The following is a 12311-nucleotide window of genomic DNA, read 5'->3' on the forward strand; positions in this document are numbered from 1 at the left end:
CCCAAACCTATTAACCTGGACTTAGGAATTTCTTCCTACTTGTAAGTTAGACAATACTCATTTTTTACATTAAACTTGTCAAATTAGAAAGGAAATGTGAAACAAAAATCCAGAAGGGTTTTTTTCATATAGTAAATGCCCAACATTGTATATTGAGTCACTGGTCTTTTCCCAGGTAATTTGTGATGCTTCCTTTATTTTCTGTTCTCATACTTGTACAGTAATGTTAATCCAGCTGTAGGCAGCCATGAATTGTTTCGGATGTCACACTTTTCCCAATATTTTATTATGAAAAGTTTGAGATGTGCAGCAAAGATAAATGAACTTTACAGTGACAGGCAGATAGATGGATGGTTGGATTCCACAATTTAATTTTTCTTTACCGTCTACTGACTTATATAATAATTTCTCACCCTCTTTTATCATCATTTGAATTTCAGAGTATAATACCAAAAACATTTTCCCCAATCCATTTTTTATATGTGAAGTTTGATTTTCAGGAAATTTTTAGATTATTAGTATAATGAGATCAGGAATAACTCAGTACCTACAAAGAGAGACTACTTTCAAAAATATATTTTGGTCATTTTAACTCTATGGTTCTTAAGGGTTATGATTTTTACTCGCATAAGATCACTTTGTTTTTCTAACATTTCCTATTAAGGCTATCACAGTTGGCATTACTTTTGATTGTTATTTTTTATTGTCATGGCAGGACCTGAAGAGTACCTTTAAGAAAGGGTTAGAAAGGCCAGGAGACTTGGAGGTGTTGGGGTGTAGGCCTGGCCAGAGCTGGCAAGGGGGCTGCCTGAGCCCCAGGGGCCACCTCTAGGAATGGGCTTTGAAAGAAGACTTCTGTCACAGTCAGGCCACTTTCTGAGTGGCTGCTGTCATGCTCTTTCCTTGGCAGGAAGGCCGCTTGGCCAGTACAGCCTGCTACCTTGGACTGGTCCTGCTGATGTCTGTCTTTGCATGTCCCTGGTTCACAGTGAGGACAGGCCACATTCACCTTAGCTCAGGGAGCTTCACCACTACTTTACAGCCTAAGTTCTGTGGGCTTTTGAAGCCTGATAGCATCCCAGCTTAGAGATGGGCTTGCAACTGTGCCCTGTCAGTTAATGCCTTCCCACATCTGCCTTAGTGCAGCCAGATGGGAAAATGTCACACCCTGCACTGAAGGAAGGGCTCAGCTTCAGTGACTGCAGGAACTTTAGCTGTTGTTTAACTTCTGTACTGTTTTTCCCTATCCAAGCTTCAATTTCCGAGCTGTAAAATATGTTGGTTTTATCACATTGCATAGATTATTTTTTCTTTATCCACATCTGTAGTTTTAATCCAGAACACTAAATGTAGGTCAGTGTCCATCCCTTTCTCAGAAATCTGGGAAGATGACTGTTTTCAGCTTCTCTGAATAATGCTTTTCCAGGGTATTAAAACACTGATGATCACCAGACAAGAGATCTAGGGTTAGAATTTGATAGCCCTGAGATGTGTCTCCTGTGAAAGGAATGGGAGGGCATGTGTGAGGTCGTGCAGAGGAGGGGCCTTGCTGGCTGGTTGGCTCCTTACTGAGCACAGTCCCCACCTTGGCCTCCCAGAGACCCACTCCGAGGTGTGGTGCCACCTCAGTTCTAAATCCCCTGGTGCTTAGCAAATGATGCTGTCACATTTTAGAAGTCTAGCCAAAGAGTGTTTCAAAATTTAGGGTGATTATACTGAAAAGATTTAATGAAACCTACACTGATGTTTTAGTAACATCAGTGTTCAGAAGAGCATTTTGTTTGAGAGAATGGTTTTCTTTTCTCTTGCCAAGTCCCCTTTTGCTTTCATGCCCCTGGAAGAGTCCGCTTAGTGCTTCTCAGACCTACTCTTGTGCTGCCTTCCTTTGCACATGCAGTTCGTTCCACCACCCCACCCTGCTGTCCACCTCTCCACTGGGAAGCTGGCCCAGAGGTCTCCAGGCCCAGGGGTACCTGTAACTTTCCAGAGGTGCAGAAAGTATCGAGTTTATCTGGCTTTTATTAAATTCGCCAGGAGCAAAGGAGGTCAGATACAAAAGTTTCATCTAACCTATGATTTTCCTTACTGTTAAAGTATAAAGACGAATGTTGTAAGAACCTCCTCTTTCCACCACTCATCACCATGGTATGCAGAGAGTTTATGAATCATCTTCTAAATCTATGGCTAATTTTAAAATTTAGCTTCCAGGTTAGGTCTGCAGGAAATTAAGTTGTGAGATCATAATAAGTGCTATGGAGTGGATATGAAGCCGCTTAACCAGATCCCATATATTAGCCCGGGGGATCCTAAGGAATGCATCATCGGGAACATTGCTTTTTAGTCTGAGCTGTAGCTGTGTGGGATATCTGTCTCCAAAGTATTAAAATGGCAAAAACATAAAAAGCTTCCAAAAGAGTTTAGATTAAAACACAAAGTTGAGTTTGGGTGTCTTCATAATCAGCGGGGTTATACAACAGGTTAATAAGGCAAATAAGAGACATTTGAGATACAGCATTAAATTTTAAGATGAATCATGAAGAGAAAGCTCTTAACACCGTATTCTATGTTATTAGTTGCTGGGACTTAAAAACCAAAAGTATAGATATGGAAGCTATTGAACAATGTTTCAAACAGATCCTGGATATTTTCTAGTGTGGTATTTTAGTGTACTTACCTAACTGTGAGTGCTGTCATGTGAAACTGAAATATCTCCATCATGTGATAAAGTGTTGGTTCACTGTGACCTAACACGTGCTAATCATGACTAACCCAGAACTCCAGGTCACCGAGGTTGCATTTCCTACAGCTTCTGTGCTCTGGGCTTAGGGTTAACAGGGATAATTCACTTCTGTGTTCCACTCTCTTGTGCTTCCCCCATGCAAACTCTAGGCAAAAGAGGACCTGATTCAACACAGGTACAAGAGATCAGAAGCAACAACCTGTGTCCAGGGCACCATATGCCAGGCACTATGCCAAGAACTTTGCATTGTCTCTTATAATGAAGCCTGTGTGCCAGGTGCCCTTGTGATACCCATTTTACAGTTAGGAATCGGAGACCTGGAGAAATCATTTCCCTGAAGATCAAACAGCCAGTAAGTGGAAGAGGCCAGATTCAGATTACAGCCTTCTAGCTGCTATACCTAGGCTTTGAATCTGTATCCTGTTCAGTTTTATGCATCATATTTTAGAGGTATTTTTATTCTTTGGGGCCATTCAGCCCAATTTAGTCCTGTATCTTTTGTGGTGATTTTAACATATTAAGGAGCAGTAGACACATCCACCATAGATGGCCACTTTGATGCCATACCTTATCCTAGTTCACCTCATAGCACCTTATAAATGGTGCCTGTTGCTACCACCAGCACACATGACTCCAACAAATGTGATTATAAGAAAATATGTTCAAAAAGGCAAAAAAGCAACTGTCTCAATCACCAGGAAAAGAAACTTGCCATGGCCCATGATGGTATCCCCTATTTTCATTATTAGAAATAAATGGGAGTATATTAAATGAGAGTTCATTAATGTGCCTTCTGGTAAGTTAAGGTCCTGTAATTTATATGCACTGTCAGACCCCAGAAATCTGCTCTCTTATGATATCATTGTTGCTTGGTTAACTACATAACATCTCAGTCCTGGAGGGCTGATTGCCCATGGATAAGGGATAAGAAGTGGTCAGGGTCTCATGGCTTGGGGCTCCACCCCATCTTTGTCTTTCTTCCGTTATCTCTGATCCAGCCAAATGAAGCTGGTCTTACCCTCTGCCAGGAAGCTCTCCCTTCCCTGCCTCTCCTGGCCAGCCACTACTACCCCTCAGAACACTGCTACAGAGAAACTTCTTCAGGTAGTGTCTCTGACTCCTCAGAATGGGGCTGGGATCCCTGGGTGCTTCTGTTGCACACCATTCTCTGCATACCTATTGGGCACCCAGCATACTAAATTCTGACTTCCTGGTGGTTTTTGTTCATCTTCCTTGACTTGCATTGGCCTCTTCAAAGCCGGGAATTGGGTAGTGTTTACTTTTCAATAAATATACAACAGACAGTAGATTGTAAATGTTTGAATGAGAGAGCCATATGACATATTGGTGACAAATAGAAATGATACAGTGTGTCTGGGCCTAAGTGTTTATGAAACTGTGTTCTCATATGTAACTTCATTTAAATTTCACAGCAACTCTGGGAAGTAGGTTCTTTACCCTGTCATATAGACAAGGAGGCATCAGCTTGTCCCAGTGGGTGATAAGCCAGGACAAACACTCCTCTCTTCTGACCCCAGATCATACACTCTAATGTGCTGTGTGGCTTTTCCAAGGCAAATCTTTAAAATTCTTATCAGAATCTTTCACAAAAGTAATGTGACATTCTTTTTTTTTTTTTTGGTAACAGGGATCAAACTCAGGACCTTGCGCTTGTGAGGCAGGCATGGTGCCACTGAACTAAATCCCCGGCCCCCATGTGTCATTCTTATCCCAATCACCTGCACTGAGGAAGAACGAATAGATTTCAGTGTTTCTCATTTTCCCTTTCTCCCTTCCTGGTTAGCATCCTCCTACCCCCATGCATTTCCAATGAAAGTCTTAGGGGACAGCTGCATGATGGCTGCTTCCCAAGTCTCAAGGTGTCAACAGTGAATCTTTTGTGTTTCAACCAACCTGGCTGCTTGCTTTCTTGTGGGTAAAGCTTTTGATAAAGTGGAGGGCCATGGGGCTTCCGGTAAAGTGGCTGAGCAAATCGAGTAAGATCAGAGTTGTGTTCACAAGTGAGCAGTGAACAGGGTGGGAGGTATGTGTGCCTGGGCAATGAGAAAGTGAGCAGGGAATGTGTGTGGGCGGCCGGTGTGGTTGGCACAGAAGAGGCTGGAGAGAGGTTGCGGGCTGGGACGAGCTGTGCAATTAAACAGTTGAACAGATCTTATTAACAGAGCAGGGTGGTGTTCGCCACAGGCCTGCAGGGAGCAGGGTGAAAGCAAGTGAGCTGGAAGCATATTTGGACACCTCGAGGTGGATATGGATTTTCATAAGCAGGTAACCTGAAAAATATGGTGTAAGTAGAGGTTCTGGGCAGCATTTCCTAAATGCTAAAAACAAAAAGTCAGAACTTAATTCTCAGCTGCACTCTGTTTTTGGGCCCTATGGCAATGTTGTTGAAAGGAGGAATTTTTAATTTCATAGAGAAAAGAATTTTCCACAGTGGAACCTGAGACCAAGGTCATCAATCCTTCAGCTTTTGTGCTATCATCTGAACTTTTCTTTTGTACTTGGACTTTTTTTTTTTTGGTACGGGGGATCGAACTCGGAACCTTGCGCTTGTGAGGCAGGCGGTGGAACCACTGAGCTAAATCTCCGGCCCCTGTACTTGGACTTTTCCAGTAAAAGTCCCTCCCTGCATTTATCATGGTCTGTCCAGTGGGGTGGCAAGTTCAAGAGGAGACAGGGATGCCAGTAGCGTTCCCTTCTCTGGGAATTTCAAAGATCAGAGCAACTCGGCAAGGTCAAGGTAGACTAACATTGTTCTTCCATTTCTGAGCACCTGCTGTGTGCCAAGTGCTGGTTGGCACCGAGGAGATGATGTAGTGAGGGGAAGTGGGCATGGTCTCCGTCATTAAGCAGTCCAGTGAAACCTGTGCTAGGAGGAGAGGGGTGCACTAGTGGGAGGGGTCCACCGAGGAAGTGGCTTTGCCCTCACAGAGATGAGGGGTGAGAAGGGACTCGGCGGTGGAGGAGCTGGGCAGAGGGCGCCAGGTATAAGGAACAGCATGTTTTATATGAGTAGGAATGAGTTTGGCCCTTGAGGATGTAGGTGAAGGCAGTGGTGGCTGTGTGGAGGCTACCTCCATTTCATGGGATGGGATCTCTTGCTAAGCCCCTGGGAGGCTTCCAGGTTCTTAGCACAGCCCTGCCCCCAAGGGAATTCCTACCACTTCCTGAATCTCACTTGTTAGGGGAATAAACAAAGACAGTAAATTACAAGGAACTTGGAACCAGGTGCTCGGAAATTGACAGTATGCCTGAGGGACCACTGGAGCCAGTTCCTGCAGAGGTGACTCTCTGCTTAGTTTTGTGCGGGCAAGTGTAGAGAGGCCAGAGAAATGGCACCGAATGAAGCAGGATGGTAGGATGAAAGGCATAGGAACTGGGTAGTTCTACAAGGGAACCGAGTATTGGGTCCCAGTGTTCTGGGGAATGTTGCCCACAGAATTAAGTAGAGCTTGCTTCTTTCCTTTGGGGGCTGTCATCGGGGACTACTGTAAGCCACAAGGTGGCTTCACAAGATAACCTGCCGTCCCAAGCCCCCTCAGATGCAGACCTCAGGGTGCCATGGGCCCTGCAGGGATTCCTGCCACTTGCCACACTCCGGTGGCAGTGCCTCTTTGTGGAAGCCCCACAGCAGGTCCTTCTCCATTCACTCTTGAGCCTCAAGGCTTTTCCTTTTCTCTGTTCCCTTCTCAGGTCTCTCCCTCTACTTTAGCAGCAGTAAACTTCAACCTTGGGGGTGGGAGTGGTGGAAGGAGGAGGCCCAGCAGTGTTGTGTCAACACTGTGGTTCTGGGTGTCTAATCTTTTACTACCTGTAGGGACAGGTGGCTGCAGCAGAGTGCTGGCACGGAAGGCTGAGCTTTTTTCAAGGTTACAGATTGTGCAATAGTGTTGTAGAATATCTTTGAAGCTGCAGGAGGAGGTCAGAGCAGCTTGTTCACAAGACATATTATGCAGAAGTTTCCCCTTATAAGTGGTGTTGTTTTTTTTTTCTTTTCCTTTTATTTATCTTCCTTTAGTACTGAGAATTAAACCCAGGACCTCCCATATGCTAGGCAAAAACTCTACCACCAAGCTACACCTCTGGCCCTTTTTAAAAAAAATTTTGAGACATGGTCTCACTAAGTTGTCCAGGCTGGGCTCAAACTTGTGTTTCTCCTACCTCAGCCTCTGGAGTAGCTGGGATCACAGGAGTGCATCACTGGGCCTGGCTCCCTTTACAAGATCTTATTTGCTTGAGTATCTTAAGGGATTTTTGTGTAAACATTTAGCTGTGTCTTTGTGGTTAGTCATGTTGCCAGTCTGTATTTTAAATAAGCATTTTTTTAAAAACTTTAAAAGTTTTCCTGAGATGCCAGTTGAAAGCGGTTAACCTTAAAACAGCTGCTTTTTAGTAATATCCCAATTTGTAATCTTGTACTGATGTCTGAAGAAGAAATAATATTCTCTGATGTTCTGGTTAAAAAGAGAGGTCACGCCAGGCATGGTGCCACATGTCTGTAATCCCAGCACTCTGGAGGCTAAGGCAGGAGGATCACAAATTCAGGCCCAACCTGAGCAACTTACTGACTGAGTGAGACCCTGTCTCAAAACAAAAAATAAAAAAGGTCTGGGGATGCAGTTCTGTGCAAAGGCCCCGCGTTCAATCCGCAGTATCACATGCAAAATAAAACAAGACAGTGGAGGTAAACAGCAGTTCAACAGGTGATGTAACAGGGCTGTGCTGAGCTTGCATCTAGGACAGTGAATGACCAGGCAGATGAACGGGGAACTAGAGGGTATTTTTGCCTCATCAGGACTGCTTTGAAACATCAATTCCTCCACCACCCCATAATTCCAGCTGGAAGATTCAGTAGCAAATACTTTAATTCAGTGTAAAGTATCCTGCTATGTTAGACTTTAAGATATTCCTGAGAAACAGCATGTGTTGGTGGTATGGTGAAAAAGTAGCTCTGGAACCCACTGTACATCTGTGGGTGTGGGGTCCAGTGTCCCATCAGTCTGAGATGTAATATGACCAGAAGTCCCCAGGGAGGCTGGGGTGCTGTACTGAGGCCAGGGACCGTTCCCTTCCTCAGAGCTGTGGTTGCCCCAGGAACCTGGGCTGGCAGATGTGGTCCACTGCATTTAGCTGTCCTTTTCCTCTGTTGAGGGGATTCAGGCATGCCCAGAGGCTCTGGTTTCACAGCAGTGTGATTTCTAAGATACATTTTGGTGCTCCAATTTAAGGCACTAGTAATGTTAATTAAAAGCATCTGTGAGATTTTTAATCAACAACAATTTAGACAAAGTGATAAGTGCAAGGGATCCTGCCTGGAATCACTTTTGAAGGTAGGAGAGCTTTTGTATGCAACAGGAAGGGTATGAATTTAATTTCTCCTCAAGGATTTTACCCCCCTCCTTCACCTTCTTCATGGTGGCTGGGTGGGCTGTCCCTTCTGACCCTCCCCTTGGGACACCTCATCCCTGAGAAGGGAGTGCAAGAGGCTTGGGGTAGGATCGATAGGCCAATCCTTCCTCCCATTCCCCCTTCTACCCCCAGATCATCATGTATGTTAGTCTGGCAGGTTGCTGCGGACTTCTCTTTCTGTGCAGCAAATCTGCTCTGCGATCAAGCAGCCTGGACCTGAATCCCAGCTTTTCTCCTCCTGAGCTGTGCTAGCTCTGGGCACACTGAAGTTACATAATGTCTGGGTGGCTCTGTTCCTCATCTGCAAGGTGGGGATGTAGTGGTCCCCTCCTGGCAGGGCTGCTGTGGGGATGGAATGAGTTGTCTGTGTGAAATACTTGCCTCTCCTAGGATGGATCCCAGGCACTCCAATCCAGATCATAGACTCTTGTTACTCTCCCTACTCCCTCTCCCAGGATCTTTGCCTCTGAATGGAGAATAGTGAATGGTAGCATGTCCACTAGAGGGCCATTCAGAGGAAGGGACGGGCCCCAGAGGGTGAGGTGGGCTCTATGTGCCCTTTGGACTGTGGAGCCGGGTCAGGCTGTCACCTCCTAATGGCGTTCCCTGCATCCTACCGCTTCATGTGTTGAACAGTAGCCCCCTTAAACATGGCCCAGCAGCTCCCGCAGCTGACCTGGGTCGAGAAATGGGAACAGCGAGTCCCTGGAGCCCATGCCTGCAGCCTTCTCAGCCGGCTGTTCCCTGCATTCAGTCTTGGGCCTGGGTCTTTCCTCAGTGGTTCCCTGCTCAACCTTGGGGTGTTTTGGACCTAGAGGTCTTGCTAATGTTTATGCTCCTTGCCCCAGACCTGCTGACTTTTCATTGTTTCTCTGGGGGTTTTGTGGGAGAACAGTGTGTTTATGAGGCAAAATAGAGAGCTCACGCCTCCTTTGGAATTCTGGGAATAGATGCAGTGATTTGTCCTGGGTGACAGTGAGCCTGTTCTCCCAGGTGGGCTCTAATTCTTCACAGCAGTGGCAGTGTGAGACTGCCACCTCGTGGCCAACATCAGGTAGTGCATGTGTAACTTGATTATTTTCTATGTGAAAAAACAGTATGATTAAAAAAAATACAGTGAATGTTTAAAAAAAATTTTAATGTATTACAGGAAAAGACACATTATCATTAATTCCTCTCAAAATACTCCCCTTTGCTCTGCAAACTCTTGTCCTGTCATTCTTGTTACTTTGTACAGCGGTTCTGGAAATCCTCTTTCTTCACAAATGTCCTTAAAAAGAATGGTCAAAAATACATTGAATGCTGCTGCAAAGTGCCATCCAACAGTAAAGCAAGCTCATACAAACATCAAGGTGAGTCTTCATGTATCTTACCGAATCCAGCCCTGTGTAACTTCTAGCTCTTCCCCAATAAAAGTGACCATACAAGATAAATGTTTTCTATCAACTCAGAGCACTGAGGCAGCCAAGACAGTGCAAATAAAGACATTCATGAAAGAGGACTTCAAGAACTACTGCAGAAAGTGGCAAGAAGGATGGGACGAGTATTCAAAGTAAGGGAATGTTTTGATTAATGGTAATGTGTCTTTTACTATAATAACTTTTTAAAAAATTTAAACACCATATTTTTATCACACCTTATATATTAATTGTATGGGGCTTTTAACAAAGACCTGTCTTCATGACTCACTGCCTACGCACATCATTCCACTCCAAGGCTTAGTGTTTCTGCTTTGGCATCTCTCTGATCTGTACTTTTGTCTCCTTGACCAGAGCACCTCTGCCTTCCCCATATGATTTTCTTCCTCCCTGCCAACTGATCTTCCTGAAATGCAATCTGACTGTCCCCTATGGAATGCCCTTTCTTTACTCTTCATATTCCAGGTTCCAGGTCAGTTCTCTTGAGCCGTCCCCAACCCCACTGTAGACTGCATATGCATTTGCTCTTCCATCTTCCCCTCTGTTTTTCCTGGCTGATAATAGCTCATCTGAGAGAGTCCTCTCGGGTGTCCCTTCTTCCAGGAACCCCTCTGCACCATATCAGCTTCTCATACCCTACATAGCTTACTGCCTGCCCTTTGTATGCCTCAGATCCTTTTGTGGAAGAAGAATTAGAAACCTGAATGGCTGGAAGGAAGAGTGGGAAGAAAGGAGAAAGGAAACACACTCCATTACAACCAGTTATTTTTCTTCTTCTTCCACAAGCTGCTTGAATAGAGACCATCTTCCATCTCTGAGTCCCTGTGTGACAGCACCGCATCTGACATATGACTGCTGCTCACTAATTAGTAGAAGGAATAAAGGGAAGGAGAGTAAAAACAGGCAGCGATTCTTTTCAGTGTGATGGTCAGAAAAGTGCTAAGGTGAACCCACAGGCTGCCAGAGAAAAGGCTGCGTGTTGGTGCCAGTGATAGCAACTCTCACTCTGATGAGCAGTGCTTACCCAGTTCCTCTAAGACTGCGGGGCCACTCTCTCCATCCAACCCTCCGTGCTACCAAAGTTGTCTTTTTAAAAGATGGCTGTAGTCACGTGATTTTCGTACAAAAACTTTTCTACAGAAAATTTTGGGATTGTTTAGTCTGGGGCCTTCATGGAGTGACTGAGACCCACCTATGTTTGGTAGCTGTCTTGATATACATCCGAAGTACCTTCATGTTTTAGGACTCAGTAAGGATCGCCCATTAAATGTAGTGACTTATTTGACAGACACTGCGGCAAAAGCATATCCTGAAATTGCAATCAAGAAATGGTTTGTTGAACTTCTTTGAATATAAGGCACTGTGCTGGTCACTGTGGGAGCCGACAAAGAAAGGATTCTAGTCCTACGCCTAACCCAAAGGGCAGGAGTCTGAAATGTAAGAGCAGTTAAGGAACCACATGGCAGAGAGGAATGTGTCACAAAGGTGTGTGGTTAACTGTCAGGTAAATGGCTCGCAGATGCTGTGGTGATTAAACAGGATAATGCAGTGAAAGTGCCTCTTCCTATAAACTCTCATCCCAGAGATCTTGCAGTCTGCCCCTCTCTCAAAAAGGACACCACTCTGTGCTACCCATGGGACATCATAAGTAGCCTGTCCTGCAAGGCCCCTGATGGGATCTTCCAGCCCCAAACCAGAAAGATACCAAAGAGACAGTGCTATGTGATTTAGCAAGCACAGACTGAGACAGTGGCTCCTCCCTGGTCTCCTTCCCAGTCGAGCCTGTTCTTCCTTTAATGGTGGGCCATTCCTCTAAACAGCCCAAAGATAGACTGTGAAGTTTCTCTGATCCTGTGGGCAGAACTGGATACTTCCTATTTTCCCCAGGAGTCACTCTCATGCCATTGTAAAATGCTAGCTCCTTACCTACCTGGGAGGCCATGCTCACTCGTGTCTGTCCTGTGTGACTCAAAGCCTCTGCCTTTATAGTCCTAGCACCTGACACAGTGTCTGACATGTTGTATGTGTCTTGTTTGTCACTGACTGAAAACACATAATATGTTGTAAGACCTGGGAACATGAGTTGCCTTGAAATCATTAAGGCATAAGTGCTGTGGTTCAGAAGGGGATGAAATGCCAGAATGGGTCTGGGGAGTTTTCTTAGAACAAGCAGGAATTATTAGAACTGGACAGAAAATATTTTGTAGATTTAAAGTAGGTCAGACAATAAAGACAGTTCCAAGTGGAAGAGCTTTGGGTTGGCAACTGCTAGGTGCTCAGACCAGGCACAGAGGGGATCCTGCAAGCAGGCATGGAGGCAAGATTATTTCTGTGGAGCACAGGGTCTATCTGCAGAAAGGAGGCAGGAAGTGCCCTGAATGCAGCTGAAGTGCCATTTACCACTTCAGAAAACCATAGCAACTTATCAAAGTGGTTTTTAGAATGATTACCCAGGGTCATCTTTTCCCCTTTGAAAGCATGAGGTACTCTGGCCCTGCCTGCATTTCCTGCATTTCTTGGGTATTTCTAGGTTTCCTCCTTGTGGGCCTGGGGTGCCTGGGATAAACTGAGAAGCTTAGGATGCAGGTGGGAAGCCTCCTCTGCGCTAGAGCTGCACTCTTAGGGGCCAGCTCTTTCCTTTTGTAAACAAAACCTTTCTCTCTGGCGCTGCCCTTGACCTGGCTCTGAGCTGTTTTCTGATCCTTTGGGTCCTCCTGCCCTCGTGA

At 45.2% G+C, this 12311-nt stretch overlaps 1 long non-coding RNA gene across 9 annotated transcripts in view; it reads left to right on the plus strand.

The window, feature by feature from the left end:
• Window positions 1-12311, plus strand: part of LOC110344248 (uncharacterized) — a 216833-nt gene that overhangs the window by 168606 nt on the left and 35916 nt on the right. For 4 of the 9 annotated variants that reach the window (XR_015448614.1, XR_015448612.1, XR_015448616.1 and 1 more), the window contains exon 5: window positions 1-12311. This exon is cut by the window's left edge and continues 62243 nt beyond it; it is cut by the window's right edge. The exons of 4 other annotated variants lie outside the window; for them this stretch is intronic. This is a non-coding gene — a long non-coding RNA (uncharacterized LOC110344248). One more of the 9 variants, XR_015448613.1, reaches the window with a different exon arrangement.

The sequence above is a fragment of the Heterocephalus glaber genome, unplaced genomic scaffold (assembly GCF_053883595.1).
Source record: "Heterocephalus glaber isolate CG9 unplaced genomic scaffold, H.glaber_assembly_v1.0 deba00000546, whole genome shotgun sequence".
In the NCBI taxonomy this organism is placed as follows: Eukaryota; Metazoa; Chordata; class Mammalia; order Rodentia; family Bathyergidae; genus Heterocephalus; species Heterocephalus glaber.